At 38.8% G+C, this 26356-nt stretch overlaps 1 protein-coding gene across 1 annotated transcript in view; it reads right to left on the minus strand.

Moving 5' to 3' along the window:
- Positions 1–26356, minus strand: part of CERKL (CERK like autophagy regulator) — a 137960-nt gene that overhangs the window by 111267 nt on the left and 337 nt on the right. The gene's annotated exons all lie outside the window — the stretch shown is intronic.

The following is a 26356-nucleotide window of genomic DNA, read 5'->3' on the forward strand; positions in this document are numbered from 1 at the left end:
CTAATTTAAGACATACAAAATAAATTCTATGGTACAACTATTTCAGAATATTGTCAAAATATGAATAATGTCTCAACCCAAAACTTGCATTCATGTTCAAAGTCTTTTTGTGAACAACAGAAAAAAAAATGCAAACACCTTTACATTTAGATCTTAATAATGATTGACTATTTAGACTGTGACCACTGACAAACTTCTATTCGAGTTTCAGACCCAAAATCACGACCATCAATCTCAAAAATTTTTTGCAAGGACTTCTACAAATTTGCAGCTACCTATTTAAGAAATGGTTTATTGAGTGGTTATCAAACTCACCTCCTGATAGTTTTAGACTTTCCTTGACATAGACTTAAGCAGCTTTGCTTTTAGGATCAGTTGTGGATGGTGGTGAAATGCTTAGAATGAAGAGATCAGAATTACAGAAACCACTGATTTAATATAGTCACTGTTACAAATAATTATGCCTTGCTTATTTCAGAGAGTTACTTGGATGTTTGAAGAACAAGGGATCAATTCACTTATTTAAAGCATTTTAGATGGGCATAACAATAAAAGAAAACACTGACCTGTAGAAGATACAGTCAAAAAAGCCTTAGTTGTAAATATATTAGGATTTTAAATCCTGGCAGCCTCTTCTAAAACCTGTTGAAATGACCTTCCACACAAAGAAGCAAGAAATTGAGGGCTTTTTCTGATCTTTAAGGGACTACATGAGCTAGCTCATTTTCCTTTTAATGAAGTTTTGAATTACATTATTTTTCCAATACACACATGCAGTTACCATCTACACAAGAGTATTATAATCTATTCTATGTAATTACTGCTGAGATCAGCAATTTAATGCCCTTTGTTTGTCAAATTTTTGTTTTCCCAAGAACCAATGCCACTCTATAAAGATGTGTTTCCAGGATACATATAATTATGCTGGGTAGAACATCTGTTGCTTTGCATTTTCAGAGCTTTAAGATAAGCACACACTTCTATGTCTACGTTAGGGGAATGGCTAAAGTCCTAAAAGCTTAAATAATCAGAAGAATTTTTTAAAAGTATTCACCCAAAGTAGAAGCTAATTCTAGTTTAAATATTTCCAAAGAGAATTAGCTTATTCCAGTCCTTATTTAGATCAAATTTAACACGGTTGATCATTTTAATACCATTATTTGATAATTCTGAAAGTCATCTTTACAAAGTTTCATAAAGGAATCTTAGTGAATTTTCTATTTTAATCACCTTTCAGAAGCAGACCAACTAACAACAACAAAAAGACATCTATAATCAAGGACAACAGAGAAAATAATATTGGTGACCTCTTTTCTGTATTCCACCTTTCAACTATTCTGATTATCCAGCAAGTATGAATTGCTCAGACTTGAGTAAAGTAGGGCGCTCTTCCTCCAAGCTACTTCTCTGCATGGCCTTTCAAGGTTGCCCCAACAACCAGATGGACCTTATAACTTCCCAAAATGCAAGGTGATTTACTTTGCAACATTTACCAAGGTGGAGGTAGGGAGACGCTGCTATCAGTGCCAAAATCCGAATTAATCCCTTAATAAATGAGGAAGAAAAATCAGACAAGATAATCTCTCACCAAACATTAGTAATCACAGACAAAAAACTTGAAGTTATGAGTTCATCACATTTTCAGAAAACTTGAGAAGTCGTGACAGTGTTAGTGATACTTATATGTATTTCACTACATTTGAGAGCTGCTATTGCTGCTATTTCTCAAGCTAGTATAATTAAATGAGTATTGTGTAAGCTGCATTTAGACAGACCAGATTGCCCAGAGATTTAGAATTGAGAAAGCGTACTTAAAATGTAAAGAATAACCCATCTTTCAAAATCACTTTAGTATGTTCTAGCTCACTTGACTCTCTTAACAATCCTTATTTCTCTGAGTTATATATAATTTGGAAGTAAGTAAGCATACATTAACCATTATACCAAAAAAGCAAAAATAAACAAGTTCACCTCAATTTTTACAGAGATTTATGGGAAAGGGTACAACTCACACTCAGGTTTGGAAAAGATTGATCTTGCCCAAGGAGTACTGCAGCAAATCCATCACTTGCTCAACTTGTTTTAAGGTTTAATTTCTTCTTTAGCATCTCTGACTTTTCTTCACATGATCTATTGTCCTTTCACCATACCACACAGAACATGGCATAGAAACTGATCTTTCTTCTCTCTTTCAATATTTCCAAAAGTGAGCAGTGAAGACTATTCAACACCAAAAGGGAAAAAACTTTAAATAATTGATTTATTTATTATTTAGAATGCTGATGTTACATGGGGAGGCCACTAAAATGATCTTAGGTGGGCATTAATGGAGATAGTAAGGGATGCAATATGGCGTGGGGGAGGCCAGAACAGAGGAAGGTAACTGAGAACCTTGTGTAAGACTTGAAAGTACCATTTACAATATTCCCCACGTTGTCTGCTGGCATGGTAAGTAGCAACTCTCACAAAACTCCTGGATACGTTTGCTCCCAGATTTCCATTGTTTTTCAATTTTTGTTTGTTTGTTTGTTTGTTTGTTTTAGGTACATGGTCCAGAAATCAAACCCAGGTCTACCGCATGGAAGGTGAACATTCTACCACAGAACCACCCACGCATCCTCCAGTGGATGCCACTGGAACTCAGACTAGTACCTTCTCAAGCTTCCAAACCCAAAAAACCCTTCCTAGCTGCACCTGGAAAGCTAAGGATCAAGACTAGTCTGGGACTGAGTGAAGAGATGGATCAATCTGTAAAGGTTCTACCAGGCTGTAACTCATCAAAGTCCAGGTGGGTCCAGCCAGAAGGATGGCCCTTCATCTACCTCCACACCTCACTCTCCCTTTCCTCCCCCAGACCCTACTCACTGTAATGCTGCTCCAAACACAGCCCCTTCCCTGGGGGCTCATGCTCGAATTTCAGGGGCTGAAGGGTTTTAAAGTGGTCCTGTGTGGGAGGACTCAGGCTCAAGCAAAACTCGCCCTTTTTACCACTTACCCTGATGCTTGTACCCATCCTACCTCACTCTCCAGGACTCACACATAACTTAAGAGTCTCAGAAAAAAAGATACAGATATGGGAAGAAAGGAAGAAAAGGAGGAAAGGGGAACTGAGCTTATTCTGGGAGTTTTTCTAAAAGTAATAGTGCTGGACATTTGTATTTTGCTTTTTCCTAATAGCATTTTAACCCTAACCACTTTTTAAGTTAAGTCATCTTCAGATAGTAAAATACCATATTAAGGTTTTTATCAGAAATAAAAAATATATAGTACTAAATTTAGTATTTTGAGGACCAGGATTAAATAAAACTATGCAAAAGAATTTTCTTAAAATTGTCACCTATTGGGTAGGTCATGGTGGCTCAGTAGGCAAGAATGCTTGCCTGCCATGCCCGAGGACCCGGGTTTGATTCCCAGTGCCTGCCCATGTAAAAAAAAAAAAAAAAAAAAGTCACCTGTCAATAGCAGTGAAAATAAATACATCATCTTTTAAAAGAGTGCTCCCATAGTTTCTGCTGTTTTTAACCAGTTCCACATCTTTGCCCTTCCCAAGAATAAAATGAGTCCCTAACCTTACATTATTTTCTACATTGCCATCCATAAACTTGGAAAGGCATTTTTAAATTCAGGGGTTAAGAGAAATTTCTAATCTGGAAATACTTATTATCCTAAAATACCATTATATTTATTCTAATATATATGGATCAGGGAAACAAAGGAAAGAAATCCAATTATTTAAAAGACTAATCCCTTAACACTGGGATTTTCTTTTCATTATAAAGAGTGTGTCTTACTAAAAACAAAACAAAGCCTTATTCTTTAACGGAGAAACCCGATGTTTCTCTAGTGAACATGCAAGGTTTACTAAAGAATTTTTGAATTAATTTTGCCATTCTCCCATTTCCCATGATACAACTGACTTCTTAAAAGGGAGGGATAAGGGGTATGGTATGTATAAATTCTTTTTCTGTTTTCGTTTTATTTCTTTTTCTGAATAGATGCAGGTGCTCCAAGAAATAATCATGAAGATAAATATGCAACTATGTGATGATACTGTGAATTACTGATTAATATGTAGAATGGAATGATCAAAATAGGAATGTTTGTGTTTTTTTTGGTATTTTTTTGTATTTAAAAAAATAAAATTTAAAAAAGAGCATCAAGTAGACGACTACAGCTCCACCTGGTCACAGTATTATACCAGGCACCATACAAAGTTAAAGGAAATATATTTTTTTTCTGCCCCCCCCCCCGATACTACAGACAAAATTCAGTGTACTAAAAACTAACAACAATAAAAAGTGTAAGCAGTATTAAGTAGCAAATGAAAATTGCTAAATAATCCTTTATACATCAACTATTCATCCAGTATACCCAGTATCTAAAGAGCCTTCTCATAGAGTTTGGTCCCAGTCCTACCACTGCCCCAAGTGCCTTGGATAAGGTGGTAGGACCAAAGGATGGGAAGCTATGTCTGAAAGAAAGAGACCTGCTCTACGAGAGGAACAAAAAAGTCACTGGGGACATCTTATATTTGGTCCTACCTCCATTTGGTCCCCTCACCACCAACCCCCCCCAAAAAAATTAAACTACATTTTAGGACAATTACATTCCCCTCTGGGTCAAGCCATCAGATCATTTTAAATGTTGAATACTGGGCCCAGAGGGCTGAGGAAACTCCCTCCTCCTCAAGGGACAGTGAAGCCTTTAGCTCTCCTATTTCAGGCCTAAACAAAAAGCTACTTAAGCACTCAACCCAGCCCCACTCCAGTTTTATCACTGAAACTAAAGCATCTTGCCCATCCCTCACAGAACTGGGTTTTGGACTGCAAGGCACGCACACATCACAGAGGCCAAAGCTGAGCCACAAGAGGTCCAGCCTCTAAGGTAACTGGCAAGGGTCTCAGCTCAGTTTCAGCCAAGTAGTGCAAGCACAGGGACAGAAGGTTGCCCTAATGACATAAGTCACCCAAGGGACAGAAGGAAACTAAAAGCAGCAAGGGCAACTGAGCACAGAGATGTAAATGATGACATGCTTAGAGTCTGAGGGAGTCCAACAGTGATGCATAGAAAGCAAATGAGTAGAAAATAAAAGGCAACTTTCTAGTTATCATCTTGATAACATAGAAATCTATTAAGGACCAGACAGCTTATGCATATTTACTTTATTAGGTTTAGGATTGGTATCAAGTATGTAGGTAATGCAAAATTTTATAGATAATGGCCTCTAATAAAATAAAGGAAATTGGAGAGAAACTACACACTTCCCATTGGGAAACATGGACAAATATTATTATGCAAAAATTGCTGAGTTTGCTGTTTTTTATGTTCCAAGCTGTTTTGTTTAAGTACCATAGATATAAAATAATTTATTTCTTTGAACAAATATCTATATCTTATTAAAAATTGGGACAATCAAGAAAGAAGAAGAGAAAGCAAAATGCCAGACAATGGAAATCCTTGCTCATTCCTTCTTAGTCAGTGTCATGCTAAAGGGAGTAAAAGAAGAGATTCCAACTATAATACAGCCAGCTGCTTCTGATCTCTAGAAGTTCTCCCAAACTCCATAAAGCAAAGGTTCCACAACTTTGTAAACTATATTTCCTTCTCCTTTTGCCTGCCCTTCTGTGCCGATCCAAGACACTAAGAAGGATTAGCAATTAATATCAGACCTGAACAATGATTAATGATAAACCACAATTACTACCCTCCTTCTAAACCAAAAAGTTCTTGTAAAATCCGGAGTATTTTCAGGATCACTAGAGCGCGATTTTGAATGTAAAATTTTGGATCCCAAAGAAACCACTAAAAGGAATGTTTTTATTTTATATTTTTTGGCATGGGCAAGCTCCAGGGGGTCTCCCACATGGCAGGCAAGAGCTCTGCCACTGAGCCACCACTGCCTGCCCTGGAACGTTTTTATTTTTAAAGTATCAGTGGCAAAGTATTAAAGTAATTTCCAAGGAATTTTAAAATAGCTTCAGTTTTTCTCCAAATTATGTCATAAAACTACTGGCACAGTTTTGTCAGTTACTATCAATAGCATAAAAACCTGAAAGAGAAGCCTACTTTATTGAAATATTGTAGATTCACATTAAAAAGTGACGGACAGAGTCAAATTCTAAAAAAAGAAACAGTAGATACCACCACAAAACTAGCAGATGTTTCTAAGGGTCATTTGTACAAAAACATAAGCATATGTTAAAGAAATCTGACACTATCACAGAATCAGTTGGTGTCTAAAATAATAGCAGCTCCGTATGGCAATATGGTAATATCCATATCAAATGTACAACACATTATGTTGTAACAGTAAGTGCAGAGAAAAGAGCATCAGTGGCAGCAGTAATGACCAATTCTTTCATTAAGGTGAAAAAAAAAAATAAAAAGAGGTTATGTCCAAGGCATAGTATTCTTTAAGCCAGCAAATTGAACAGGATAGAGAGTATGTTGAATTTTCAGAGTATGTATTTAACTGAAAGTCTTATAAAGGCTTCAGAACATTAACTCCATAAGAATACTGAAATGTTTATAGTGACTTCTGATGTGGGTTTTTCTGATTTCTCCAGCCTATCTAAGAACAATGCTGAAGATAGTTTTTATTCCCAAAGCTAACGATAATGCTTGGTTAATTTAGGATCTCACCAAGTGAAGTGAATTTTTCACTTTAAAATCAGTGGCTTCAACACCCACGTATTCTACCCAGTAGCTTAAGGACTAATATAACTGCTGAATGATTATTTTAATATAATGTAGCTTAGCAAGTACATTATCAGCTTCAACCTCAGAAGCCTGATTTCCTTTGGAATCAGTCCCCAAAGGAAACAATGTATATGAACAATGCCCATTAAATATTATTGACTGAAGACCTTCGAAAAGTTAAAGGCAGAAGGTACTTTCCATATTAAGTGTTAGGAATCACCTTACACTCTAGGAAAGTTAAATCGGAAAAACATTCAGCACTGCAGTGTGTAGCTTCTGAAGTGGCAAAACTGAATGCAAGATGGGTCTGGAATGCACCCCACAAAGTGCGTAGTTATTCACGCACAAAGAATATTTCAGAAAGACAAGGTTCATCCAGAAGACATATCCACGGCAGCAAGAACCTCAGTAACAGGGTAGGTTTTGTCCCAGTGTAAAATGTTCAAACAACCTAGATCATGACAGAGTTGTCTTTAGTTCAAAAGCTAGGATTCCAAGATAGGTTTTCCTCTAACACGAAAATGCTAAGCTTAAGAAATGCACTCATGATTTTTTATTTAGAGAATAATTTATTTCTACTATAAAAATAAGAATTTATTATCAAAATTCCATGGCAAAAATGTATCTCTATTATTTAGCTTACTCTAAATATGTAAATGGAGCATCTAAGATAAGTGGGCTATGAATGGGATATTTAAAACCCATTTTATTCATTTTAACTGTAATAAATTTTATCTGAATACCCTGAAAACCATAACAAAACATACACTATCCTCCCTTTACATTTCCAATACATGAAAACATACTTAAAATATAAGGAAACCAATACATGCTAACATCTGCTCAATTTTATTGATCTTATTTTTCCTGCACAGATGGACACTTGAAAGTACTTTGAATTATGTGTTTGTAACATTTAGTAAACTTATAAGCTTGGTTTGGGGTAAATAATAATTATTTCTATTAGGCAAAAACAACAACCACACACACGCACACACACACAAACCAACACCATAGAAGAAATTTTAAGAAGTAAAATGAAAAACTCTGAATTTAAAGTGGCATAAACAGTTATTTCCTATATCTAAAAATAGTTATCTACCAAATTATTTTACTGACTTTTTATATTTCAATACTTAATTCCAAATGTAGAGATCATAAATTTGTCAACGTTTAATGAATAATATTTTCTGAAAATAGAAAGTTTCAAACTCTGTATATTTTCAAGTAGCCTCTATTTAATAAGAACCAGGGCACTGAAGGAGAGAGCCTGAGACTTGGAGATGACACAGATCTTAGGTTTGATAGGGTCCCTCAGAAGCTCTTTCTCCAGTTTATGGATTTTCCCAGCCATTTCCCTTTTGCTTGGACATTTTGCTAGTCATTGGCACATTAAAGTTAAAACTTGATAGAATAACTTTCAAATAAAATAGTTCTCACTTTGTTGATTTGAGAACTGATTTCAGCAGTGTCCCCTTATCCATTCCATTGCCTAGGCTAGAAATATCAGCATTACCCTTGCTGCTTCTTTCCTTTCCCTAAAGCTCCACGTCCTACAAATTCTAAGTGAAAACATCTCTTACATCTACCCTCTCTTCTTTGTTCCCCTGCCTCATACACTGCTTCATGGAGCTTCCAGAATACTGTTCATGGGCTCCTCAACCTGGACCTCACTTTTAATCTACCCTGCCACCATGGTTGCCTTTTAAAAAGAAAAACTCAAAGGCTTTGACATCCACTAACGGCCAATGTGCTGGTTTGAAAGGGTTTATGTACCCTACAAAAACCATATTTTAATCCTGATCCAATCCCGTGGGAGCCATCATTTCTTTTAAACCCTATTCAGTGCTCTAGGTTGGAAACTTGATTAAATCACCTTCACAGGGATGTGGCTCACCCAATTGTGAGTATTAACTTTTGAATAGAGGGAGATGTGACTCCACCCATGCCAGGTGGGATTTGATAGTTTACAGGAGTCCTTTAAAAGAGGAAGCATGTTGAACAGAGGCACAGAGTCACCAACCAGAGATCTTTGGAGATAAAGGAGAACGCCCCTGGGGGAGCTTCATGAAGCAAGAGACCTGGAAGCTAGAAGATGCTATGTTTGCCATGTGCCTTTCCAGTTGAGAGAGAAACCTTGAACCTCACTGGCCTTTCTTGAGTGAAGATAAACTCTTATTGGTGCCTTAATCTGGACATTTTTACCGATTTGCTTTAATTTGGACATTCTTACAGCCTTATAACTGTAAACTTACAACTTAATAAATTCCCCCTTTTCAAAGCTGTTCCGTTTCCGATATATTGCATTCTGGCAGCTAGCAAACGAGAACAAATTCTGGTACTGGAGAAGTGGGGTGCTGCTGTGTTATGCAAATACCAAACATGTTGGAATGGCTTTTTAAATGCATAAGTAGAAGATGTTGGAGGATTTGTGAGGAGCTTGATAGAGAAGGCCTGGAATGCTTTGAAGAGACTGTTGGTAGAAGTGTGGACTCTAGGGATGTCCATGGCAAGACACTCTGTGTGCTATTGTGAACTGGAAGGAAGAGGATCCTAGTTTTAAAATGGCAAATAATTTAACTAGTGGCTTTAGCTGGAAGGCAGATTTTAAGAGGCATGAACTTGGATATCGAGCAGAAGAGATTTCCAAATTAAATATGGAAAGTGCAGCCTGGTTTCTGCTCACAGCTTATAGTGAAATACTAGAGGAAAGACATAAGCCAAGAACTGAACTCTTGGGTACAAAGAAACCAGAAATTGATGTTCTGGAAAATTTGGGGCTTCTAGGAGGGGAGACCCCAGAGAATGGTGTCCCACATGAGGATTTAACCAAATGTGGAACCTGTCAGCCATTTCAGAGAAAGCCAGGATTGGAGATGGAATTATCCAGGAAGGATTTGCTGTCTGATGGGCATGATCCTTGCTTGCTACACAGCAAGGCCAAGAAATTCTTGGCTACAAAGCCAAGAATGCTATGGGACCTGTATAAAAGGAACTGTAGCCAGTCTCGGCTGGGAGGCTCAGAAAGGGGACAATGTAAAAGTAAAATAACTTCAGAGGCAGAACTATGGAAGCTAAAGTCTGAACTCAAGAAACCTTAGGCCAGGAGAATGGACCCACCCAAGTAGTTGGAGAGGGTGAGTTTGCCCCAAAGGCAGAGGATGGGCCTTCCGCCTTGCTGCAGTGGAAGAGTCATGCTGCCTCATATCTTGGAGAGCGCGACACACATTCCTTGGAGAGTGGGGAGAGCCTGGCTGCCACCACATGGAATAGTTGAACGTGTGCTCTGGAGATGACAGAGAGTCTGGATGTGGCCCTGATGCTTGAAGAGGGAGAGCTGAGAAAAAGGTGGTCTCCCCAATGTCTCCCAAGGTTGCATTCAGAAAGAGGTGGGCCACTGCGTACACCCTTGGAAAGGGTGGGACTGCTGCTTTCTAAAGCCCCAAAGATAAATGACTCTCAGACTTTGAAATCCAATGGCTTTGCCCTGAAGGTTTTCAAAATCACTTGGGTTTGGTGACCCGTGTTCCTTTCAATTCTTCCCTATGGAAATGGGCATATGTTTCCTATGATTGCTCCTCCTTTGCATGTTAGCAGCAAATAACTTGTTCTGAGTTTTACAGGTGTAGAGTCAGAGGAGAGTTTTGCCTTAGGACAGTCCATGCCTATAATTGACTTTGATGAGAGTCTGTACTGATTTTAACCTTCTGTTGTATTTGTATTGCTACTTGTTCTAGTTTGCTAGCTGCCAGAATGCAACACACCAGAGACGGATTGGCTTTTAATAAAAGGGGATTTATTTTGTTGGTTCTTCAGGCCCCTGGGTTCCAACAACTTTCCCCGGGGTGACTTCTTTTTGCATCTCCAAAGGCCTGGGCTGAGCTGCTAGTGCTGAGATGAGGAATGCTGAGCTGCTTAGCTGTGCTACGTTGCGATCTCTCATTTAAGCACCTGCCAATTAAGTCAAACGTCACTTATTGCAGCAGACACGCCTCCTAGCCGCCTGCAGATGTAATAAGCAATAGATGAGGTTCAGGTACCATTGGCTTATGTCCGCAGTAACAACACTAGGTATGCTCACCTAGCCAAGTTGACAACTGAATCTAACTAACACACTACTGAAGTGGTTTAAAGATTCCTGATATTATAATGGAACGAATATATTTTTATATATGGGGAAAAACATGTCTTTTTAGGGTCCAGAGGGTGGAACGTGCTGGTTTGAAAGGATTATGTACCCTAGAAAAACCATGTTTTAATCCTGATCCAGTCTTGGAACAACCTTTTCTTTTAAACTCTATTCAGTGCTGAATGTTGGAAATTTGATTAGGTTATCTCCATGGAGATGTGGCTCACCCAACTGTGGGTATTAAACTTGATTAGATGGAAACCTGACTCCACCCATTCCAAGTGGGTCTTGATTACTTTACCGGAATCCTTTAAAAGAAGAAGCATTTTGGAAAAGGCTTGAGATCTGAGAGAGCCGCCAAAATGACGAGAAAACCAGAGTCCACCAGCCAGCATATTTGGAGATGAAGAAAGAGGATGCCTCCGGAAGAAGCTTCATGAAACAAGAAGCCTGGAGAGAAAGGTAGCAGACGTTGGCATGTTTGCCATATGCCTTTGCAGTTGAGAGAGAAATCCTGAACTTCATCAGCCTTTCTCGAGTGAAAGTAACCTCTTGCTGTGGCTTACTTTGGACATTTATATAGACTTGCTTTAATTTGGACCTTTTTCTGGCCTTAGAACTGTAAACTAGCAACTTATTAAATTCTCCTTTTTAAAAGCCATTCCATTCTGGTAATCGCATTCCAGCAGCTAGCAAACTAGAACACCCATCCTTTGCCATACTGTGTAAGGGGTTCCCAAGACTGCTCTCTCAGGCTTGGTGATTCATTAGAAGGATTCAACAAAACTCAGAAAAACTGCCATATTCATGGTTAGAGTTTATTACAGCCCAAAGATAAAGATCAAAATCAGTGAATGAGGTGAAATCCAAGAGAAATCAGGCACAAATTTACAAGTGTCCCCTCTCAGTGGAATTGCATAGGAAATGCTTAATTCCCTCAGCAATGATATGTGATGATATGTGTGAAGCGTTGCCAACCGAGGAAGCTCACCTGAGCCTTGGTGTCCAGGGTTTTTATTGAGGGTCAGTCACGTAAGCATGCAGCACCTTCACAACTGACCTTAGCTACAGAGGTCAAGCTTATAAAACTTGGTCCAGGGTCTCAAGCACACAAAAGAGGCATCAATCACACAGTTAGCATAAATTGGTCAAACTGAGACAGTGTGGCCCAAGGTCTCAGGCATATAAAATGCTCCTATCCGGCAGCCTATTCCATGGGCTCAAAGGTTCCCGCTAGGAGCTAGTCAAGGCTCACTCCTGAAGAAAGACCTTATTTTGGAATGTCCTGGGTTTGAGCAACGTGGGCCTGCTGAGTTAACCCTTTACTGTGCATGAGCCTTACTCAATCCTCAGGTTGAGATGTCAACTTTCTGGCATGATATTCAAGGATTCCTACAGACTATTGACCCCCTTCCCTCATAAACAGATGCTTTTCCCACAGGCTCACTTGTTATTTTCCAAAGCACTTCCTCCTTTAGTACGTTCTTCCCCCAAAATGCTCTTTTCCTAGAATATCTGCCATATAAATTTTAATTGGCAAAGAAATCAAGGTGAAACAAATCATATATGGTATACTAACATGCAACTAAGAAAGGGGAGTGATAGTAGGAAAAAGATTTGTACATGTTTGCTTATATTAATAAAAAAAAAAGAGGAAGAAGAAACCCCAAAATTAAAAAAAAAAAGTTACCTAAAACAGAAAATCAGGACAAGGGTAGAAGGGACATGGATCAAAGTTATACTTCCCAGAATATAGATGGCTTGATAATTGACTTTGGAAGCATATGAATATTTATGTGACTATAAAACAAAATTGATTTAAAAAAGAAAAGCAATGCCTAAAAAATAAAATGAAAATGAAACAAGCATACCTGTCTATCTGATCAGGTTCATCACCTCACAGATAGGAATGATTCCTAGGGTTTTTAAAACACAGTATCTGATTACACATTCCTGGTGATATTTGCCCTAAGAACAACAGTAACAAAAAACTGCAAAATAATCTTGAAAGCTTTTCTCAATGATTTTATTTGAGCATAGCATTGGTATTGTTATTCCATGTTAAGTAAGAATGAATGATTATGTTGATGTAATTTTGAATGAGGATTTGAAGTGTAGGAGAAAGGAGATAAAGCAAAAACCCTTTAGTCCTGAATTTCAATTTGAAATATCAATATAATCCCATGATGTATTTTCTCTGCAGAAAAAAGAAAACCGCATACTTTCTTTCTCTATTCACTGAAAAGCCTGAGAAAGAAGAACCATACAAAAGAAGTAAAAGAATAGAATAGAAATTTAGCATATTAGTGATTAAATTGTGGTCTCTAAATGATCACCACCCTATAAAAGGAACCAGGCTTCCTTGATGAAAGGGATGATTTCAATGTTGAAGATGAACCAAAGGAGAAAGGAAGGAAGATAACGAAGACAACCAAGGTAACGTCAAAAGGACTCAGAAGTCAATTTGGAGAGGCTCCCGATAGTCCAAGAATAATTTTTAAAAAGGGGGGGGGGGGGGTTTACAATTTGAGAATCAGTAAGAAAAAAATCACTGCTTTCTATTGAAATATATTTAATATGGTTAACTCTATAAATTCATTACAAAGATGATGGTAATAGGAATAAACAAACTCGGTAGTCATGTGGCTTCTTGAACCTCCCTTTGGAGAAGAACTTGCTCTTCAGCTGCAAGCACTGCAGCCTCCAGCAGCTGGTATTCAGGATCCACCTCAATTCTGGACTGAGGTCACACCCTTCCCAGGCAGTCCCCAGCCCATGGCGGAGCACATCTGAGGTCCGGCCATTTCTGCCCAGCACAGGACTCCTCATAGGCATTCTTTTCTCTACAGGTCTCACCAAGCAAAGATCTTGTCATATCTGCATTACAGACTGAGGCTTTCCCTGCCCAGCCTGTTTTATCCCCCTTTTAAGGTGCCCAATTGGCATGGTAGTCTGAAGACTTCCCTTTATCTGCTCTCTCCCCTTTGGACCTTTCTCGGCACTACCTCCCAATAAAACTTTCATATTCCTCACTGCGCCTCAGCACCTGCTCTGTGAATAACTCTACTGACAATCACCTTTGAAGGATGTTAGGGAACCAACAGATTATCTTAAAATAGTGAACTAAGCAAGATAATCAAGGATTAAGCTGCCTTTCTTAAGAAACTGGTCCTCAGGATAACCATAGTTTAAAGGGAAAATATTCTCTTATAGAAACGTTCTAGTTTAAAAACAAAGGAAAAATAAAATTAGACAATACTACTTCATAAATAATGGACCTAGGCAAAGCTCAGCAACCAGTATGGCCTGTAAGAAGTCAAATGATATATACATATTTTTTTAAGGTCTTTGATTTAGGTATGAACCATGTTGCTTCATTGACTCTAACTCAGATATTAAACTCCTAAAGAAATTAGGCATTACAGGGAATTCTTGCTAGCTCTGTGGAGGAAAACAGCATAACCGAACAAGTACAAGCTCTGGAGTCAAATAGCTTGACTTTGAATTCCATCAACTCCACTTATTAGTATGACCTTGGACAAGTTATTTAACACCTCTGGGCTCCAAGGATAAAAATCCTATCTGCTTCCAAGTCTTGCTGAGAAGATTAGGCAAGATAAGACACTTAACGTAGTACCTGGCAGAGTAAACACCAGTAAATGTTTGTTATTTTCAGCCAAACACTGGGAAGACCTCTGTAGTAGCACTATTTATGATGAAAACCTTGGAATGTACATAGAAATCCCCTGAATGCAGCTGGTACATGATATTCAACTTACCTGTAGGCTTACCATAAATCCGTGGCACTATATCAATGCTGCAAAGAAAGGTTTACCAACTATAACTGTTTTTTAGCATGCATGCCTACATGTCTGCTTCTGGATTCGTCATCTGTTAGAGCAAAGGTCCTCAGTTTCTTTCTCTAATGCCAAAAGTTGGCATAAGGATTAATTTCCTTCAACTGCAGTCTTCTCCCTCCTTTCCCTTTTACCCCCACCAGGTAAAAGGCATCATATTTTGAAGACTTTCCCTTTAGACTATGGAAAAACAGACTGATTCTGGAACACACAAAAGCGTATAGAGAACCATGCCTACTAAGTTTCTTCCCTTGGTCATATATACATAGACAAAAGCAAAACCAGAACTCACTTGCTCAGCATATACTCTCTCCACCACTGGCACAGTACTTCTAAAACTTGGGCAAGAAGACAGCATCAGATAGAAGGTCTTGGAGACCCCTGTGTTTAAGATGCTTGTAGACTCTAAATGTCTAAAATGTAATTTATTAAGCTAGCCAAGTAACAAGCTAAGTGGGATAATAAGCAATAAGGTTCAGTACCAGAGAATATTCTGGTACTGAGTCATACGAATGCAATAAGTTATATCTACTGCATCCCTGGCTTGTTAAATAAGATGTTCTATTTTCCCAAGTTACACAGGACACAAAAATGCCCAGACTAAAGCAGGAGTATCTTTCTGCGCACCCAACTTATTTGCTCCCTCCACGAATCCCCCTGGCTTTGATTCTTTAGTTTCACCATATTTAGACTTCTGAAATCCACTTTGGGTCCTTGTGCCTTGGACAACTCCATCTGGATCAACTTCTCTGGTTTACTGACCTTACTCTAGCCCATCTGACTCAACTTACATGTTCCCCGGCGCCAATAAAAGAAAGCACTGTTTCCCCTCCTAGATATCTGTGCCAGTTCCAGCTCCAAAGGCACCCACAGGGGCAGATCAGTTTTAAGCAGTACTTGTGTTCAGATGGTACCACATGGTTGTGGCACATTTAGGAAACTTTAGTATGCAAACCTCCCTAGGATGCAAGGGTTCGCAGCTGACAGCTACCATTTCAAATATATAAATCCCATGATAAAAAACAATCTGTGTATGCTAAATGTTAGTTCAAACAATCAACCACAATGAATCTGAGGAATAATAAAGTAACTTTATAGAGAAGACTTCAACTTCATTCCCAGCAAATTAATTCACAATAATAAATAAAAGCATTTTTGTCCACTTGAACTTTGTTAAAGGGCTCTATCACTGTGGCATCTCCAGCTCAGTTGCTTTATAAATCTGAAATAGCAGCTTAAATTATGTGGCCATATCAGTTCTATGCTGGGGCTAATTTTTTGCACACTATTCCTTCAATAGAAATAAAGATTGAAAACAATGCCGGGAAATAAAGGGAATAAACACCTTAAAGTGACCACGCATTAGCGCTGCATTGTCCAGAGTGTCGCCCTTTAGCCTCCTCTGGCTAATTAAATTTACATTAATTAAATTTAAGTAAGATTAAAAATTTAGTTCTTGGGAATGATCAAAAGTTAATACTGTTTGCGTCTGGTGTTTTTTTGTATCTTAAAAAGATTTAGTTCTTCAGTCACACTGGCCACATTTCAAGTGTTCAACAGCTCCACGTGACTGGTAGAAAGTGTACCAGACACCTTAGTTAGAGACCGTTCCCGTCGTTGCAGAGAGCTTAGCTGGGCAGTCTTGCTTGAAAGGATTCACTTTATAGTGGTTTTTTCTCTGTGAGCCAGTTTACTTGCATAAGAAGCTAAAACCATGGAGCAAATTTCTACACTAGGTTAATACACCTGTCACACCATCTAAAAGCCTCATAAATAGATAGTGCATGTAGGTGATTAGTAAGTTTGATTCTTTGCACACATCTTTTCAAAATATCTTAATTTGCAAGATTAGGAGAACCCTAACTTGCTTTAAAAGAGGCACTTTCTTAATATGCAGACTGAGGAATCAAAGCATCGCATTTTACTGAGTAATTAGTCTTCAATAATTCACATAAGTAATAGGTCATTTGGGGGGTTAACCCCTGCTTCCATCATTTCTGGCCACACGGTCAGCCGACAGATGTCTCATGTGGGAAGTACACCACAGACAACGGGTATCTGTTTCACGTACATCTGTTCCCAAACAGCTTAGGCAGATTAATACTTAGAAGGTACCTTGCTCAAGTCCCACAAAATCACTAACTTGTTTTGAAATTATGTTTTTTCCCCTGTCATCTTCACATGTTTCCACATTATCCTTCATGTTGCTGAGCTTCTAACAAATAAATAAGTTTATATATGCTAAAATCAGTTTAATCCTTAATAGTAAGAAACGCTCTCAAGACCTATTTTGAGCCCAGCTTTCTCTGATTCTACTGACCGCTGCAACTCAGCCGAGTTGGGAGTTGTAGTAGGACTATACTTTTTAAAAAAAAACATAACAGGAAAGTTTTTAACTGAGGCAGAAAAATGGGATGTTATAAACAATTAAGATTTGAAACCCTACTTTTATTATTTTTTAATATTTAAAATATAATATTCTGATGCTAAGTAAGCCTATTATGAACTCTCTGCTGAGTAATTTGATTAGAGGACACAGGAAATGAAATAAAACAAAAAGGATGGCCTTATCATTTGTCAATCACAAAAACTCTGCTTAAGACTAGCCTTGACCAACTCTTTTCAGAAAAAGGATTCTTTCTCTCCAAAACCAGGACCTGTTCAGTAGAAACTGCCCACCTCTTATCACTATGCCCTGAGGCTGGGGATGGGGAACAAGCAACCTTAACCCATATTTCCCTTGTGTTTTTTCCAGTTAGACATTCATTAGGGCTCAGAAGCTCCTGCTGTAAAATACAGGACCCCTACACACACACACACCAGTCAAGCCTACGATCATTCAAACCTTACCCAGATTAATTTGACAAAATGGCTTATCACCTAAAACCTACAGAAATAGGTATTTTCTTTAAAATGAAATTTCACAGATGGTCAGAGCTGATAGTACTTAGGGATAACACAACGCCCTCATTTTTCAGGGATTCAGCGATTTGCCCGAAGTCAGTTACACACTTATTTGACTGCAGAAACAAGCTCTCTGATCTATTTATGCCCTATTCGTGTTTTCTATCCTGCAGACAAGCTCCCAGGGGTGCTTTGGTGCCCAACTCTGAAGCCTTCCTTACAACACTCATGGGGACAGAGTACAAGCAACCTTTCATGCTGGAGTAGGGAGGCTATTCCTGTAGTGCTTTTCATACTTCAGGTTCTTACCCACCAGTAAACTATAAAGTTAATTTGTTTATAATGAGGAGAAAACACAGAGTGATTCTCACATACCAAGGGTAAATACTGTTTTGCAAAACTTTTGCTTTAGCAGATCACATATTAGCACAGATACATGTGCAATATTCGTCAATCTCTATAGGGGATATCATTTCAGAAGTCCACTGAAGCGTCAAGCAGCCACGTGGTCCCATCATGAGATACCAGAGATAGAGATATGCGGGTATTTTTATTTCTGCCACAAGATTTCCCCATGGATTGTTTCTTAAATGTACCAAAAATATAAGCTTAACAAAGCTTAAGCCTATCTATTACTAACTCTCCCCACCAGTAACTTTTTCTGAGAAACAAAAACATTGTAACTCATCACACAGGACAGTAAACAATCCTGCTCTGGGAATGTAAGTAACAGAAATACTTACATCTTCTGCTTTAATCTAACATTTCAAATAGAAGCTTACCACTTGGTAAGCACACGCTCCCTCGGTAAGATTCAAAACTTATGCCAAAAGACAAATCAGTGATACTCTGAAAATATGGAACTCTGAAAATATCTGATTCGGTAACAGCATACGCTTATGAACTAAGTTATGAAACATGCAGTTTAGCCTGTGACATCTGCCCACATCCCCTTTAAGAGCTTTCTTCGCTGCTTTTGGCATCCTATACGCAGTCCCTAGCACCAAGGGACCTTAGGCTGCCCATACTGTAGCACTGTACTTGGCTTGCTCTACTTTGGCAAGGTCCCTAGCCCCATACATATCTAACCTGACTTGACCTCAAAAAAATGCACTTGATCTCTTTCCCATTGCTTCAGTATTTTGCCGCATTTTAAGTAACAACTAGCTAACTGGATCATAACCTTACATTGACATGAATAAATTCACGTCAATAAATTTGACTCCACACATCAAGTCAACAGTGGTATATGTCAAGATTCTAAGAGAAAGGCCATCAGTCACCATTGCAACCAATAAAGATGTTTTCTTAATAGATGTTTCATCTTATAAATAATTTATATTATAGTGGTGGCATCCTGATCTATTTATGCCCTATTCAGTGTTTTCTACCCTGCAGCTGAGCAAGAGAGAACCTTCCTGCCAAGCCCCAGGAACTTACAATCTAATGAAAGAAATGAAGTCTCATTCAGTGCACTCAGTCTATGAGATGTAATATGGCTAAAGAGAAAAAGAAGAACTATAATGAATCTTCAGGAGTTTTAATGAATGTAAACATACATGCACTCAAAAAAAAAAAAAAAAGGAAGCTAGTTTCCAGTAGATGGAATAGCAAAGAAAAGATACACTATGCAGAAAGCTGCCTTTGTAATTCTTCATATACAAAGTAGTAAAAACAGAAAAGTGCTGGGAAATGAGGATGAAGAGATAGGCAGGTGCCAAGCAGGAAAGAAACCCTATACCTTATAAAAAAGCTTCTCTCCTCCAATCACCTACTTCAGTGGCTTTCCAATAAGGCAGTCATAGTTCCACTCTGCAAAAGGAGATGCCAACTAGACAGACTCAGAGCCATTCACCCACAATTCCATTCAAGGCACCTCCACTTTTATCTATAATATATTGGGGATCCACTTAAGAACATGTGGGGAAAAAAAAGAGTTCCAATGCTTAAAAAAAGGTGAAGGGTGAGTAAACTAGTTTGTTAAGCTGCCAGAATGAAATAAACCAGAAATGGAATGGTTTTTAAGAAGAGCTTACAATTCTAAGGCCACAGGTATGTGCAAACTAAGGCATCCAGGGAAAGATATCTTGTCTCAAGGAAGGCTGCTCTGGGAAGGTACATGGCTGGCATCTGCTGATCCTTATCCCCAGTTTGTTGCTTCCAACTTCAGATGCTAGTGGCATCCTCTCTAAAGTATTTGTGGGCCTTCAGTTAGCTCCTCCAGGACACAACTTTGGGTCCTGGCTCACTTAGCATCTCTTGGGAAGGTGCATGGTGATGCCTGCTGGGCTCTGCCCATCTGCTCTGTCAGTACTCCAAGCATCTCCAAACATCCATGTCTCTGTCAGCTCTAAGGCAACTGTTATCCAAGCGTCTGCATCTGAGGTTTCTCCAAAATGTTCCCCCCTTTAAAGGACTATATTAAACTAATCAAGACCCACCTTGAATGGGCAAAGTCACATCTTCACCTAACCAAGAAGCCACACCCACAATCCGTGTAGATAATCTACTCAAAAGGACTTCTACCCTACAATATTGAGTCAGGATTAAAGGACATAGCTTTTCTGGGGTACATAACAGCTTCAAACTAACACAGGGGAGTACCACTCTTGTAGGTGATGAGACTGCATGAAGAAGTAATTAAATTATAATGAATTGGGGAAAAAAACTAAAGTTCATTAGATTTGTACTAGTAAGAAATTCATTCACTCAAGAAATATTGATTGCTTATGTGCCAGGCACTCTTCAAGGTGGTAGCAGTGAACAAAACAGATCTATTTTCCACAGCAGTGAATCTTCCCATTTTCCTCATCTGGATTCAGCCTCTATATCTCTCTACCTGCTCTGTAACCTGATGTAAACTGTATCAAGTGGTCCCCTTGCCCTCTGGCTTTTAATTGGCTTGGAATATGGTGAAGGCCAGAAAAGAGGGACCTCGAGCACTTATTCCCTGGCCCCCTTCCTACAGGACTGTTTGAAGAAATAACCAATCCAAGCCAAAGACCACAGTTTCTCAGGTGACCTTCTCCACAAAGTCCAGGCCCAGGCCACTGCTCCCGCCCCTTGCCCTTTTGAACCTAAGATTGGTGTCCCCACCCATCTATTATTAGCCCCAGGAGTCCCTCACTACCCCCTGCTTCCTACCCTACTTCTTTATAATTATTGCCTTTTAAAAACTCTTCTGGGTAGCAGTGCTCATGATTCACAATGGATGGAGGTGGCCTAAGGGTACAGTGACTGCAGGAAGGAAGGGGAACTATGGTGTTTACATGCACTGGACTCCTGAATAGCCACAAGAAGGAATGAAGTAGTAAGGGATGCAACTAGGAGTATGAACCTTAAGGACTGTATGTTGAATGAAACGTGAGAAATAAAAAGACAAAATATTATCATGCCTCACTCATATAGACTAACTATGACATAAACCTTCAGTGAACCGAAGTGGAGAACATGGGTTATCAGGTTGGGGCCTACTGTAAATGGTCCTAGATTGTAAGCTTTTATAGCAGTCACATGTATTCTGGAGCTGTAACTTATTTCTAAATTCTGAGATACTGAGCTGTTTGTATATAATGTGGTTGTTCCCAGAAACTTTGGGTATTTATGTGATCCCTGAGACTCAGAGTTAGAGCTCTGAAGCTATGAAAGTCAGTACTACCCCATACAAGAACTGTATTAAAAAATTGAAATAGACATCAAACTTTGACTAGAGATATGAATGAAGCTGATCTGGGTAGGACTAAAGTAAATCAGAATACAGAGTAAAGGATGATATCATCCATATTTTAAACTTCAATTTCTGTCTGAGACCAAAGAGATGTTTATTTGTGCAGAATTTATATCTTGGGTAGCACATTATCTAATTTAACTTGTATGGTCAGTTTAGATGAACACCATAAGTGTTGGTTTATATGTTCAACTAAAGGAATCTTGAATAAGGCATGAGATCTTGTCAGTTGGTCCAGGTTACTGGGATGCCCCAATATAACCCAGAGTAATCTGGGCAGTGAATAAAACAGTATTTGCAAAGTTCCCTTGGGGGAATGGGGAGAAAAGAAGCAATATTCAACTTTACCATTTGGAGAATTCCTCACAAGCAGTAAAGAAAACCTAATCCATAGGCGGAGACCTCAATCTTGATTTTCACCATGAAATTTATTCCTGCAAATGATAAGCATAACTATAAGTAGTCTTAGCTTAAGAATCACCCTCAGAGAACCTCTTTTATTGCTCATATGTGGCCTCTCTCTAAGCTGACTTGGCAGTGGAACTCCCTCCCTACCCCCCCTACATGGGGCCTGACTCCCACGGGTGTAAATCTCCCTGGTAACATAGGACAGAACTCTCGGGATGAGCCAGGCCCAGGCATCATGGGAATGAGAAAGCCTTCTTGACTAAAAGGGAGAACAGAGAAATCAGGCAAAATAAAGTTTCAGGGGCAGAGAGATTTCAAACAGAGTTAAGTTATCCCAGAGGTTATTCTTATACATTATATAGATATCTTTTTTAGTTTATGGTGTATTGGAATAGCTGGAGAGAAGTACCTGAAACTGTTGAGCTGTGTTCCAATAGCCTGGATTCTTAAAGATGATTGTATAATGATAAAACTTTTACAATGTGACCGTGTGATTGTGAAAAACATGTGTCTGATGCTACTATACAGGGTACGGACAGATGAGTAAAAAAATATGGGTAAAAAGTAAATAATAAGAGGGATAAAATAAGTTGGGTAGAATTGGGTAGAGTGAAATACTAGTAATCGATGAGAGGGAGAGGTAAGGGGTATGGGATGTATGAGTTTTCTTTTTTCTTTTATTTCCTTTTCTGGAGTGATGCAAGTACTCTAAAAAAGATCATGGTGATAAATACACAACTATGTGATGATACATGAGCCACTGACTGTACACCATGTATGGACTGTGTGTGGGTGAAGATTTGTCAATCAAAATATTTAGAAAAAAATTAAAAACAAACAAGAAACTCTTCTAAAGTGATCTTGACATGAACGTACCACCTATTTCCTATTAGGACCCTCAATAATACAACAGACAAAAATCCTTAGCCTCTTGAAATTAATATTCCAGGGAATAGGGATGGCTTGGGGGAGAACAGACAGCAAGAATTGAGAATATTAGAAAACACATGTCTTGAGGAATTTCAGCAGTAAAGGGAGGTAAAGGATGTGCAGAAGAAAATAATGTTAAACAGGTGATCAGTGAAAACCTTCTACTTAGTAACATTTGAGCAAGACCTAAAGAAGTGAAGGAGTGCCTAGTAAGAGTTAATAAAGGCCTGAGCAAGGACAGTGATTGTCTAGACAGAGAAGAAAGGTATATTGGAGAAATATTTAGCATCTAGAGTGGACAGGATTGGTGGTTGATTAGAAGTAGTGAATGACGGAGACAGAGGGGTTACCTCCAGAACCCTGGCTTAGATAACATCTGAGACAGCCTTCTAAACACGCTTCCACATGTTAAAACAGAGAAACATTTATTATTTGCATATATAATCCTGTGATTCAGCCAACATAAACTACAAGAAATTCCAACCCTCATCCTGATCTCTGTACCATAAATGACACACATCTGAAAAACAAAGTTATATAGTCTAATGACTCACTCTAAATACTTAGTTAGTGCCAGAAGAGTGATAAGGAATACAAGACCAGGAGCTATTTTAAAAAGCAAGGGAAGTACCATTGTAGACACACTAATTTCTGCGCGAGTCCAAACTTGAAGAGTCCAGGAGGTATTTGAAGTCAAGACTGGAGACAGAGACTAGGACGCTAAAGCCTGAGGAGACATGGGTTGACAGCAGTGGATGACACTGCCCAGAGAGCACAGACACAGAGACCAGACTCCTTGGGAGCATGAAAATTTGCCAGCATGACAGAATAAAGTCCCCAGGGGAGACAATGACAAACCAAGTGCCAGTGGTATCATACAACCCGAGGAAACAGAATTAAGGTCAAATAAGGAGAAATGCAAGAAGGTTGATGCAGAATTTTTTCCATTTGATTGGACAATTAGAGAGTCTCTGCTGACCTTTGACAGAAGGGTTTCAGTGGAGAATAAGGACAAAGCCAGGTCTTACATAGCTGAATAAATGGAGGCAATGGAAGCAGACTAATTCTTCTGATAGGAGAATATCAGAGAACTTAAAGGGGTAGGACAGCAGCTAAACAGAGATGCTTTCAGGATCAAGGCAGGGAAAATGTAAAATGGGAGAACCTTGATCATTCAAGTGTGTGTATGAACCCAAGAGCTAGTAAAGAGCTAATGACTGAAAAGCCTAAAAAGGGTGCATAACAGGTGAAGCAAATTCCTAAATGAAGCTGAAGAGACGGGGTGGGGTGGCTTTAACTGAGAGATGACAAACATCTGTGATGTGGCCAGGGCCGGGAGTAACTGAAATGGAATGAAAGTGAAAGTCACTACAACGGAAGAGATCTGGAAAGTCCAAAGCTTCAGTAGTGATTGAGTTATCACCATTAATAATGGCAGGACTTGGGATAAAGAGGGTACTGTGAGCTAGAGGACAACATTTTAATAAATATTGGAGAGAAACTGGAACTATCTTCATGTTTTCTACTAAATAAAATCTGATTTACCTTCATTTCACCTTCATTTCACCTTCATTTCAGGTAGCCCTTTCACCTTCATTTCAGGGCTCTCCCATCTGGCTGCTATTTGCTAATCAGTTTCATATCTTGATCGACTAGATCTAATGTACAAAACCATACAAGTATTTCTTCAGTCAAAAGAAAAAAAAATGCTGATGCTTTTGTGCCTCGTGTGTTGACTTATAGGCTTCTGTGGGAGAAAGGGTAGCATAACCATTATTCCAAGTCACCCTTGAGCCTAACACAGAGAACTACAGTCACTGTGATTCTACTAATTTACCCTGCCATCAAGACCATCAATTACAGTATTTTCAGTAACAGCCCTCAAAATATGAGAGTATCTTTGCTCACTACCCAAGATGGGAAATAAGGGAAAAGCTGACATGGTGTTTTATTTCATCACTGAGACCAACTAAGGCACTGTGCGATTTGAAAACTGAATGGTCATGCAGATATCTCGTAGTATGACCCAATAATGCCCACTGGCTCCCCCAACCCATTGCTATTGTCAGACAGCCCAGTCATCCATCACTTAGTGGCAGACATACTCTCCCCAACATGTCCTCTAAAGCATGGAAAATTTCCTCCATTTTCTGACTCAATTTCATGTGTCTTTCATCATTCACATCAAATTCTACATCAAGGAATATTTCTCACATTTAAACATATTACCTTATAATATCTCCACTTTTTCCTTTCCTTTCCCACTCTTATCACTTGACTTAAGTAAAATATCTCTTGGTTTCTCCCTTAAATAGAAGTACTTATTAATCTTGTAGGCTCTGGTGGCTAAAGTGGTCTGAAAGCTAAATGCTAGCCCTTTTTCTTTGAAATTAAGATTTCGCATTCAGAACACCTTTGGCACCAGGGCCTGTGAACCTGTATCAAGGAAAAGAAAATCAAAAAGTTTTAGGGCAAAATCAAACAAAGAATGAGAATGTTGTAACCTTTGGAATTATGAAACTGTAAAGATGTTCTTTTAAATTCTTCCACCACCAAGAACTAATCAAGCCTAATTTCCCTCAATCACCACCACGCAATATAAAACAGCACTTCAGTTTTCATGTCATTTGCTTTCTCGCGTACCAACACTGCATCTCATTGCACAAGATCTTATATTTCAGCTTCACCATAGATTAAATTGGCTTTTGTGGGAAAATCTGGACTCTGTCTATAAACTCCAACTCCAGACTTCAAAGTTAACAGAAATAGTTCTATTCTCATATCCCAAGCTTTTGACTTCAAAAGTTCAACAAAATATTCCACCTTGGTTTTCAGAACCCCTGAAGACATTCTAATTAATGTTGAAGGTACTTTTAGTCGTGAGAGTGATGGCATATGCAGTACAAGCAGGATACACACTACTAACCAGGGACTGTAACTAGTCCCTGACTAGTCAGTTCTATTTCATTAGGATTTTGTAGAGAAACGTTAAATATTTTTAACAAAAATATCACATGATAGTAACACATAATAGTCTTGTTTTTTCAACAGGAGGAGGCAATATTTTTATTTTGTTATTTGCTTTCATAAGTTTGTATTTAGTGAGAAAGGCTGTATACCGCATTTCAATACTCTGCCCTGAATCACCTCTAGATTAAGACTTGGAAATATTTCTACTGTTAAGAGCATTTCAACACTTTCTAAATAACAAAGATTTTAAGACAATAAAAGGCAAATGCAAGTCAACACTTTGAATGCTGCTTGCACAAACTGTGACCATCCCATTTAATGTCAACATTAAAAATAAATAAATAATGAAGCTTTGAGACTGTGGCTGAAGAAGCCTTGATTCTAGCCACCTGCAAGGAATGCGAGTTAGAAAAGCCCTTAGAGACGTGCACCACAGCACCGGAGTTAAACTCGCCAAAAGTCAGCAAAACAAGAGCTGGGCTCAGCCAGAACCCATCTGTAGATGTATACTCTAAGTGGTTTATACTTTGAGCGTAACGTCCAAGTGGGTAGATTAAAACTTCTTCAATTTGGAGTGGAGGGATCGGTGACTTTCCCGCGTTTGGTAAACACCGTCCCTTTGGGAAGTAGTTTTCTCTCCTGAGACGCAGAGCAGAAGCGGAGTGTGACGTGTGTCCGGGAAAGGAATGCGGGCGCGCGAAGCCGGGCGGCGGGGCTGGGGGCGGGGGGGGG

The sequence above is a fragment of the Tamandua tetradactyla genome, chromosome 3 (assembly GCF_023851605.1).
Source record: "Tamandua tetradactyla isolate mTamTet1 chromosome 3, mTamTet1.pri, whole genome shotgun sequence".
Taxonomy (NCBI): domain Eukaryota; kingdom Metazoa; phylum Chordata; class Mammalia; order Pilosa; family Myrmecophagidae; genus Tamandua; species Tamandua tetradactyla.